Here is an 11,029-nt window from a genome sequence, read left to right as displayed (position 1 = left end):
TGACGCAAGTATACTGGTGTATGGAGTGGTATGACGCAAGTATACTGGTGTATGTGGTGGTATGACGCAAGTATACTGGTGTATGTGGTGGTATGACGCAAGTATACTGGTGTATGGAGTGGTATGACGCAAGTATACTGGTGTATGGAGTGGTATGACGCAAGTATACTGGTGTATGTGGTGGTATGACGCAAGTATACTGGTGTATGTGGTGGTATGACGCAAGTATACTGGTGTATGGAGTGGTATGACGCAAGTATACTGGTGTATGGAGTGGTATGACGCAAGTATACTGGTGTATGTGGTGGTATGACGCAAGTATACTGGTGTATGGGGGGTATGACGCAAGTATACTGGTGTATGTGGTGGTATGACGCAAGTATACTGGTGTATGGAGTGGTATGACGCAAGTATACTGGTGTATGTGGTGGTATGACGCAAGTATACTGGTGTATGGGGGGTATGACGCAAGTATACTGGTGTATGTGGTGGTATGACGCAAGTATACTGGTGTATGGAGTGGTATGACGCAAGTATACTGGTGTATGGAGTGGTATGACGCAAGTATACTGGTGTATGTGGTGGTATGACGCAAGTATACTGGTGTATGGAGTGGTATGACGCAAGTATACTGGTGTATGTGGTGGTATGACGCAAGTATACTGGTGTATGTGGTGGTATGACGCAAGTATACTGGTGTATGGAGTGGTATGACGCAAGTATACTGGTGTATGTGGTGGTATGACGCAAGTATACTGGTGTATGGGGGGTATGACGCAAGTATACTGGTGTATGTGGTGGTATGACGCAAGTATACTGGTGTATGTGGTGGTATGACGCAAGCATACTGGTGTATTGGTGGGTATGACGCAAGTATACTGGTGTATGGGGCGGTGTAACGCAAGTATACTGGTATATGGGGTGGTATGACGCAAGTATACTGGTATATGGGGGTGGTATGACGCAAGTATACTGGTGTATGGACGGTATGACGCAAGTATACTGGCGTATGGAGTGGTATGACGAAAGTATACTGGTGTATGGAATGGTATGACGCAAGTATGAGTACGTGTGAGCTTATGAGTCAGAAGCTATATCAGATATAACAGCTTATCTTTTCCTGTTGTGAGTCAGAGCGGTTGACTCACAACAGGAAACACCTGGATGCCATGCATTGAGAAATGCTGTGTGCCCAAAGAGCTGTATCCTGCAGGTGTACTGTATTAGTGTAGTCGAGTGTTGTGGGGTGTATGTGTACCTGTTCTGGGGTGTAGTATTCAGGTCTTAGTACTCCACCCGCCTACAAAAGCAGCAAAAGTGTTGGTACTTTTGTTTTTCCACTCGCTCCAGGGATTGATCCCTGGTCGCTAGGATTATGAGTCCATAGCGTTGCCCACTTAGCCACAGGGCTCCCTCCTGTGTGTGTGTACACTCACACACAATTGCCAGTGCGCGTGTGTGGGCGTAATAGCTGATACATACATGCGTGTATGTGAATTTATGTGTTTTAAACAGTCCACGTGTATTGAACTATTTGTTAGTTCTTGGACCCCGCCTTTCTAACCCTCTGCTGTCTAACGTACAATGACTTTAGACCTGTCTTCGACACACGCGGACTAACAAGTCAACTAGCACGGCTGCTGGTATCAGTGGGATCACCTTATCTGCATAATCTTTCTCTAATTATCTCATATTTGTCCAACCTACACATACACAGATCCTCGCCCTCCTCTCCCTCCCCTCCCTCCTCTCTCTCCCCTCCCTTCTCTCCCTCCCCTCCCTCCTCTCTCTCCCCTCCCTTCTCTCCCTCCTCTCTCTCCCTCTGTTTGATGGACACAGACTCACCTTTCTAGGCCTGTTACTGAAATTGCTTAGGAGTCAACCCACAACAGTTGCCTAACTCCCAGGAACTTGTTTACTGCTAGGTGAATAGAGGCGTCAGGTGAAGGGAAACGTTTCGAACCGTTTCGTCCCAGTCGAGGACGTGGAGGGCTGTACCATCGCGGTGAAGGTGCAGACGCAGACAAAGAGAGAGAGCGAGAGCGAGAGCGAGAGAGAGAGAGAGAGAGAGAGAGAGAGAGAGAGAGAGAGAGAGAGAGAGAGAGAGAGAGAGAGAGAGAGAGAGAGAGAGAGCGAGAGCGAGAGCGAGAGCGAGAGCGAGAGAGAGAGAGAGAGAGAGAGAGAGAGAGAGAGAGAGAGAGAGAGGGAAAGGGAGAGGGAGAGAGAGAGAGAGAGAGAGAGGGAGAGAGAGAGAGAGAGAGAGGGATAAAGAGAGAGAGAGAGAGGGAGAGAGAGAGAGAGAGAGAGAGAGAGAGAGAGAGAGAGAGAGAGAGAGAGAGAGAGAGAGAGAGAGAGAGAGAGAGAGAGAGAGAGAGAGAGAGAGACAGAGAGAGAGAGAGCGGGGTGAGCACTTGTCATGGGGTGTTGGGCAGCTCCAACACCCGCCCGCGCGTGGGTCGCTGACCCTCACCATGGTGTGAGGCTACACCTCACTCCTTCCCTCACTCCCATCTCTCTCACACACAGAGAGGGTGTGACACTAAGGTGTCAAATGTCACAGTGGCCAGACTCTGACCTTCGTTAGTGCGGTGGGGGGGGGGGTGAGAGGAAGAGGGAGGGAGGGAGGGAGGGAGAGCAATACAGAGTGGATACATAGAGGGAGGAGAGGTGTAGAAAGAGGAGACAGCCACCCTTCCCCATTACACCTCCCCACTACACCCTCCCCACTACACTCTCATCCTCCCCCATTACTAGGAATTATACTGACCCGGCTAGGATTCGAACCCCAGCCACCCAGGATCACACCCCAAGCGTACAGGGTACAGTGATTAAATATATTTTTATTTTTTAGGGGGGACACCTACGTCTCTCTCCCTCCCCTCTCTACCAATCTCTCCCCCACATCTTCACCTGTCAGCTCCCTCTCTTCAAATATCCCCTCTTTAACCATCCCAATTTTCACCCCTCTATTCCTGTAGAGGTACCTCTACCCCTCTACCCAACCATAGACCAGTCGGGGTAAGCCCCAGTGACACACTTTAAGAAATATCGGCGTCTTCCCCCACCCCCTCCCTCCCCGGTGTGATTTTCAAGGTCTAAACTGAAATGTGGGTTGTGTTTTCCGTAGACTAATTCGCCACTTTCTGTACGTTATGTCATTTTGATGAGAGAAAGGAGAGAAGGGAGAGAAGGATGGAGAAGTACCACACACACACACACACACACACACACACACACACACACACTCCCAGCTACCTGTTTACTGCTAGGCAACAGAGGCATCAGGGTGAAAGAAACTCTGCCCATTTGTCTCTGCAATCACCGGGGATCGAACCCCTTATCTAGGATTACTAGTCCAGAGCGCTGTCTACTCAGCTATCAGACCCTTCTCAGCTATGTGTGTGTGTGATGAAATAATGTTGTCAGCTTGGTGAGAGCGTGTGCCTTATCTTCACGCTGATAACTCGTTGCCTGCTGGGCTGTGGACTCAGGAAGTGTGTGTGTGTGTGTGTGTGTGTGTGTGTGTGTGTGTGTGTGTGTGTGTGTGTGTGTGTGTGTGTGTGTGTGTGTGTGTGTACAGTAGTGTGTTACAGGATGAGAGCTACGCTCGTGGTGTCCCGTCTTCCCAGTACTCTTTGTGATATAATACTTTGAAATTACTGACGATCTTGCTCCCCCCCCCCCACCACCACCGCCACCACACTTAACTTTCTCTTACATGTCCCCTTGTTCCCTGCCATATTCTGGTACAATCATCATTGTATACCTTTGGTGATTGTCACGATTGTATTTTTGTTTTAGCTTCCGAACTGGTGCGGCATGTTACATTGGTCTGCTTCGTCGACCCACAATCATGGGACCCAGGTTCGGTTCCTTTCACCTCACGCCGGGTCAGGTCACAGTGGGCCGCCGGGTCAGGTCACAGTGGGCCGCCGGGTCAGGTCACAGTGGGCCGCCGGGTCAGGTCACAGTGGGCCGTCGGGTCAGGTCACAGTGGGCCGCCGGGTCAAGTTGCTACCACTACAAGAACCACTTAAAGTTAAGCGCCTGCCCTGAAAGAAAGTTTCAGGGGTATGGCGCTGCAATGCGTATTTTTGACCCGTTTTCTCTGAAAGCTATAGGAACCGCCGACTCGTAATTGTACTCTAACCGCACGTAAACAATGACGCGTGGTTGGGGGGCCCAATCTCGCCACCCCCAGTGTTGCCAGATTGGGCTACAAATAGCGAATTAGGCTACTTTTGAGAGCCCCGCGCTCCAAATTTTTAATTTCGCTACTTGCTACTTTTTGGGCTAATTTAAAAGCAAGATGTGCTAATTTGGGCTATTAATGTTAAGAAACTCAATTATGATTAATTAGGATCAACACAAACAAGCACCCCGCGATAGCAGCCACAGACTGACGATATAAATGCGAGCATAACACGCAGAGTATATCCTTTCACGACCACAAAGATCACATTCACTCCAAAAAAAAATTTCCACTTACGGGCTATTTATGCCCGTGCCACCTCTTAGGTGGCTTAATCTTCATCAATCAATCACAAATAAGCCGTTACAGCCCCGCTCCTGTGCCAAGAACGGTTGAGGGCCACAAGGACCAGACATGACAGTCTGCTCTCAGCAGACTTAGTTAACTTCTGTGACTCATTTAACCCATAATTAACTAAGACTATGATTATTGTTTACGTAAGGATTAAATTCACACTTCACAAATGTGTGCAGTGTGATTGACAAATGTGTCAATCAATCATCGGGAAGAATGTACGATTGCGAGTTACATGAAAGTAACTAAGCTATAAATAATTGTAATTAATAATAATTGTAAATATTAATTAATACTAAATAATATTATTTAATAAATTAGTCCCAATTCAATGCAGAGTTTTCTTCCAAGCACAGAAACTTGTAAATATAAATACAAGATAATTGATAGATCGATAAAAAAATAGACAACTTTCAAATATTGCACCAAGTAATGGCGAGAGGAAAAAAACTAGACAGTATACATTACAATTGAAATTAATAATGGATGAATGGTAATAAATTGGTGTATGTTTGTATGTATACCAGACAAAGTCCATTTAATGGCAGAATTTAGCCATTTTGTGTAAAAACTTTTATATCTCATATTATTAATTATAACAGTAATCGTAAAAAGTCATAGTTTGTATATACAAGAGATGAAACAGAAAGCCATGAGCTAGAGCGATGTACTGAGTCCATAAGGAGGCCGAGCTTCCAGAGATACCTTCCTGTGATTGGCTGTTGCAGGGAATACCAACACTCTTTTTATGAATAAAATTTAAACTAAGAAATAGGTGCTTGTGCACAACAAGGTTGTTGTAAAAAAGAACAACAATTTCTGTTTTGCACCTGACAGAAATCTCCATCTAACTGAATAATTTACTCGAATAAGAGGGCAGAGCATTGTATCATTATTTGTGTCAAGGCAACCCCCAATAATAACGTCACAAGTTAGGTAGCCAGCCCATGTTTCTGTAACACCCGTTACATCCTGTAGTATTTAATTATCACTTTATTGACACTTTAAATAATTAACACTTCACTTTTTCGGTAAATTAAAGTTAAAGCCGAATTCCATAAGCAGGACTGGTGGGCTGAACTAAGATGATTCACTAAATGGATGGAGCCTTTAGCTGATCCCTTCCTGTGATTGACTGTTGTGTGAATGTCAACAAAGAATATCTACCAATGATATGCCATTAATTATGCACCCCATACCATCTTGTGAGCGGAGCTTGGAACCTCCTACCCGAGCACAACAACCTGCCTTATGGGTTGCTGTTTGGCTATTTATAGTGCGTTGGAAAAGCAACAGATGGCGTTAGTTGTATTTTGCAGGGTAATTTGTTATAAGTGTAATTTGATGTCAACAGATGGCGTAAGCTGTATCTTATGGCCACTGTTGACCTGCCAGTTGATAATGTTCTTTTCTGCCGACAGATGGCATCAGCTGTATTATTATTATATTAATAATATTATTACATTAATAATAATGTATTATTATTACTTTAAACACTGATCTATACGTCTGGTAGCTTACAATAAGGTTTTATACCATGCTGGTATTAGGTAACTAGAATTCTGCAATTGCTTTTTTTTATCTACTGTTGAGGATATGTAAGACAAATGTAAGGTTTTGAGGCTAAGTAACGAAGATAGTTACAAGATAGGAGCCAGATGGTGCTAAGATTGCAAAAGGGATTATCATTAGAACTTAAGCCAAAAAATCAATGCATAAATGTTCGCAAATTTATTTATTTTATTTATTTATATATATATATATATATATATATATATATATATATATATATATATATATATATATATATATATATATATATATATATATATATATATATATATACAAGAGGGTACATTGTGATTGTGAGGATACATAGCACAGTAATAAAATTCTTGTAAAGCCACAAGTACGCGCAGCGTTTCGGGCAGAAATATGAGACTGGGATTTATTTCTCGAAAAGTTAGCAATAAAATACGCTTTCTAGTTCTTTATTTATAAAATTAAGACCAGGGATTATGTCTAACGAAGCTGCAAGCTAAAACACCGTTATCCTATAATGTTCATCTGTAGCTTGACCCTAAATACTCGTTTATTAAACGAATTTATTGTTAGAGTTCATTAGGAATCAACTGTGTTGAAGGCAGAGTTTCCAACAAATACCTTCCTGTGATTGGCTGGTGCGGGGAATGCCAACGCTTATATGAATAAAATGCAAAATAAGAAATACGTCATTTTGCTCAATAACCTTGGTGTTGTACAAAAGAACAACAATTTCTGTTTTATACAAGACAGATATTTCCATCTAACTGAATAATGTAGACCAATAAGAGGACGGAGGCATTGTATCGCCGATATTATTTGTGTGAGGCAACTCCCACTGATGACGTCACAAGTCAGGTAGCCTATAGCCCATGTTTCTGTAACACTCGTTACATCCTGCAGTATTTAATTATCACTATATTAATACTTTTAAATACTTAATATTTCACTTTTTAGATAGATTAAAGTTGAAGCAGAATGTCATAAGCAAGGATGGTGTGCTGAATAAAGATGATTTATTAAGTGGATGGAGCCTTTAGCTGATCCCTTCCTGTGATTGGCTGTTGTGTGAATGTCAACAAAGAATGTCTACCAATGATATGCCATTTATTACGCACCCCATACCATCTGTGGGCGGAGCTTGGAACCTCCTACCCGAGCACAACAACCCACCTTATGGGTTGCTGTTTGGCTATTTATAGTGCGTTGGAAAAAACAGAGATGGCGTTAGTTGTATTTTGCAGGGTAATTTGTTATAAGTGCAATTTGATGTCAACAGATGGCGTAAGCTGTATCTTATGGCCACTGTTGACCAGCCAGTTGATAGTGTTCTCTTCTGCCGACAGATGGCATCAGCTGTGTTATTATTACTTCCGAATTCCCTTTTAAACACTGATCTACAAATCCCTTGGCTTATGATAAGGTTTTATACCATTTATGATAAGTATTAGATAACTGGAGATACGCAATTACTTTTATTTATCAACTGTTCAGGATATCATATAACGTCTTGTTAGGACGAACTGCTCTCGATTGATGAAGATTAAGCCACCCAAGAGGTGGCACGGGCATGAATAGCCCGTAAATACTGCTCTCGTAATATTATTCAGGGGGGGTGGGGGAACTATCAAGTGAAAGCGCCAAGCCATTACGACTATATAGCACTCGGAAGGGATCAGGATACGGATTTGGAATGGAACGGTGGAAAGGAATGGTGCCCAACCTCTTGGGCGGTCCGGGATTGAACGCGGGCCTGTAGGAAAAAAAACAGTCGCTCTACCGTCCAGCCCAAGTGGTTAAGCGTAATATTATTAAAACAACAATTTATGCATATAATAACAGCATTTCACACTAAAAATACTTGGATATATTGAAATTTGGTAGTGAATTCCAATCTAGGAATCTCCTATGACTAAACTGTACTTTTTAATTATTTTTATGTACTTACTACTTATTATTAAATTATTAAGTACTTACTATAATAATTAAATAAATTATTTTATTTAATATTTATATTAAACGAAATATAATAGGTAATAATAAATCATTGTGTAGGGGGACAGGCAGCCAGTGTATATATACATGTTAGGCTTATACCAAGGTCCCACAAAGGTGCCACAAAGGTGCCAAATTAAAGACTGGGAGCTGCCGGGGCGGGCCCAAGGGCTGCTGGCGGCCCTGGCCAGGCTGAACTTCCGCGCCCTTATAATCACCATTGTTTAATAATCTTCACAGGGAGAAACAACTGTAAATATAGGAATAGTTTATTACAACATACACGGTAAAGAAAACAGCTCAGAAACTAAGGAAATAAAGTTGCCGAAAAAACATTAAAGTCCATTTCAAGTTCAAGTATGTTTATTGTCGGTTCGTTCATGCTAGGCTTACAGTTACACAACTGGTCGGGGTCCGCTTACACAACTGGTCGGGGTTCGGGGTGCACAATAAACCACCACTCACTGGTTGAATATAGGATGCTTAATGAACTATCCACCTCTGGCGGCAAAAAATCAATATATATATATATATATATATATATATATATATATATATATATATATATATATATATATATATATATATATATTTTGGTAGCAGTCTTTCCTGTAGACATATATTATTAAATATGACCGAAAAAGTAAGATTAATAATTCTAACACGAATTTTCTCAATCTTTCGTACATTACGCTTCACTGTTGGAGGTAAATCAAAAATCACTTCTCCAAAATTCATTTTTATTTCTAGTCTGACGCGACACGGGCGCGTTTCGTAAAACTTATTACATTTTCAAAGACTTCACAAATACACAACTGATTAGAACTTACGTATCTCTGATTTTATATCTACATTTGAGTGAGGTGGGAGGGGTGATGTGGCATTAACACAAGACAGAACAAGAGGGGATATTAATAGGGTATTAAAAGTATCAACACAAGACAGAACAGAAACAATGGGTATTGAATAGAAGTGTTTGTAGAAAGCCTATTGGTCCATATTTCTTGATGCTTCTATATTGGAGCGGAGTCTTGAGGTGGGTAGAATATAGTTGTGCAATAATTGGCTGTTGATTGCTGGTGTTGACTTCTTAATGTGTAGTGCCTCGCAAACGTCAAGCCGCCTGCTATCGCTGTATCGGTGTGTTAGTTGTCTCTTCAGACAACTAACACAACACCTATACCCCCTATTAGACTATTTTACAGGAACTTCTTTTCCACAGCTCATAAAACGGAGGAAAGGGTCCTGAAAGATATTGTTAATAGAAACGTTATCCCTACAGACAAAAATCAGAGGATACAACTGACGATTTACTATAAAACCAGAAAAACGGCCAGCCTACTCATGAGAAACTCTCCAGACACAAAACAGAACGCTTTAAAAGAGACTAACGTCGTCTATGCCTTCAAGTGCCCACTTGGGGACTGTAAGCTCCAAAAAACCCAGTATATAGGCAAGACAACAACATCTCTTTCTAGGCGTTTAACGATGCATAAGCAACAGGGCTCCATTAAGGAACATATAATCTCTTCCCATAACCAAACCATCGCCAGAGAAATCCTAGTAAACAACACAGAAATCATCGATAGATACAGCGATAGCAGGCGGCTTGACGTTTGCGAGGCACTACACATCAAGAAGTCAACACCAGCAATCAACAGCCAATTATTGCACAACTATATTCTACCCACCTCAAGACTCCGCTCCAATATAGAAGCATCAAGAAATATGGACCAATAGGCTTTCTACAAACACTTCTATTCAATACCCATTGTTTCTGTTCTGTCTTGTGTTGATACTTTTAATACCCTATTAATATCCCCTCTTGTTCTGTCTTGTGTTAATGCCACATCACCCCTCCCACCTCACTCAAATGTAGATATAAAATCAGAGATACGTAAGTTCTAATCAGTTGTGTATTTGTGAAGTCTTTGAAAATGTAATAAGTTTTACGAAACGCGCCCGTGTCGCGTCAGACTAGAAATAAAAATGAATTTTGGAGAAGTGATTTTTGATTTACCTCCAACAGTGAAGCGTAATGTACGAAAGATTGAGAAAATTCGTGTTAGAATTATTAATCTTACTTTTTCGGTCATATTTAATAATATATATATATATATATATATATATATATATATATATATATATATATATATATATATATATATATATATATATATATATATTATTAATTATATATAATGTACGAAAGATTGAGAAAATTCGTGTTAGAATTATTAATCTTACTTTTTCGGTCATATTTAATAATATATATATATATATATATATATATATATATATATATATATATATATATATATATATATATATATATATATATATATATATATATATATATATATATATATATGTATATATATATATATATATATATATATATATATATATATATATATATATATATATATATATATATATATATATATATGTCGTACCTAATAGCCAGAACGCACTTCTCAGCCTACTATTCAAGGCCCGATTTGCCTAATAAGCCAAGTTTTCATGAATTAATGTTTTTTCGTCTACCTAACCTACCTAACCTAACCTAACCTAGCTTTTTTTGGCTACCTAACCTAACCTTACCTATAAATATTGGTTAGGTTAGGTTAGGTAGGGTTGGTTAGGTTCGGTCATATATCTACGTTAATTTTAACTCAAATAAAAAAAAATTGACCTCATACATAGAGAAAAGGGTTGCTTTATCATTTCATAAGAAAAAAATTATAGTAAATATATTAATTCAGGAAAACTTGGCTTATTAGGCAAATCGGGCCTTGAATAGTAGGCTGAGAAGTGAGTTCTGGCTACTAGGTACGACATATATATATATATATATATATATATATATATATATATATATATATATATATATATATATATATATATATATATATATATATATGCGAACAAGCCTGAATGGTCCCC

This window comes from Procambarus clarkii, chromosome 92 (assembly GCF_040958095.1).
Source record: "Procambarus clarkii isolate CNS0578487 chromosome 92, FALCON_Pclarkii_2.0, whole genome shotgun sequence".
NCBI classification, from domain to species: Eukaryota; Metazoa; Arthropoda; class Malacostraca; order Decapoda; family Cambaridae; genus Procambarus; species Procambarus clarkii.
This window is presented reverse-complemented; position numbering follows the sequence as displayed.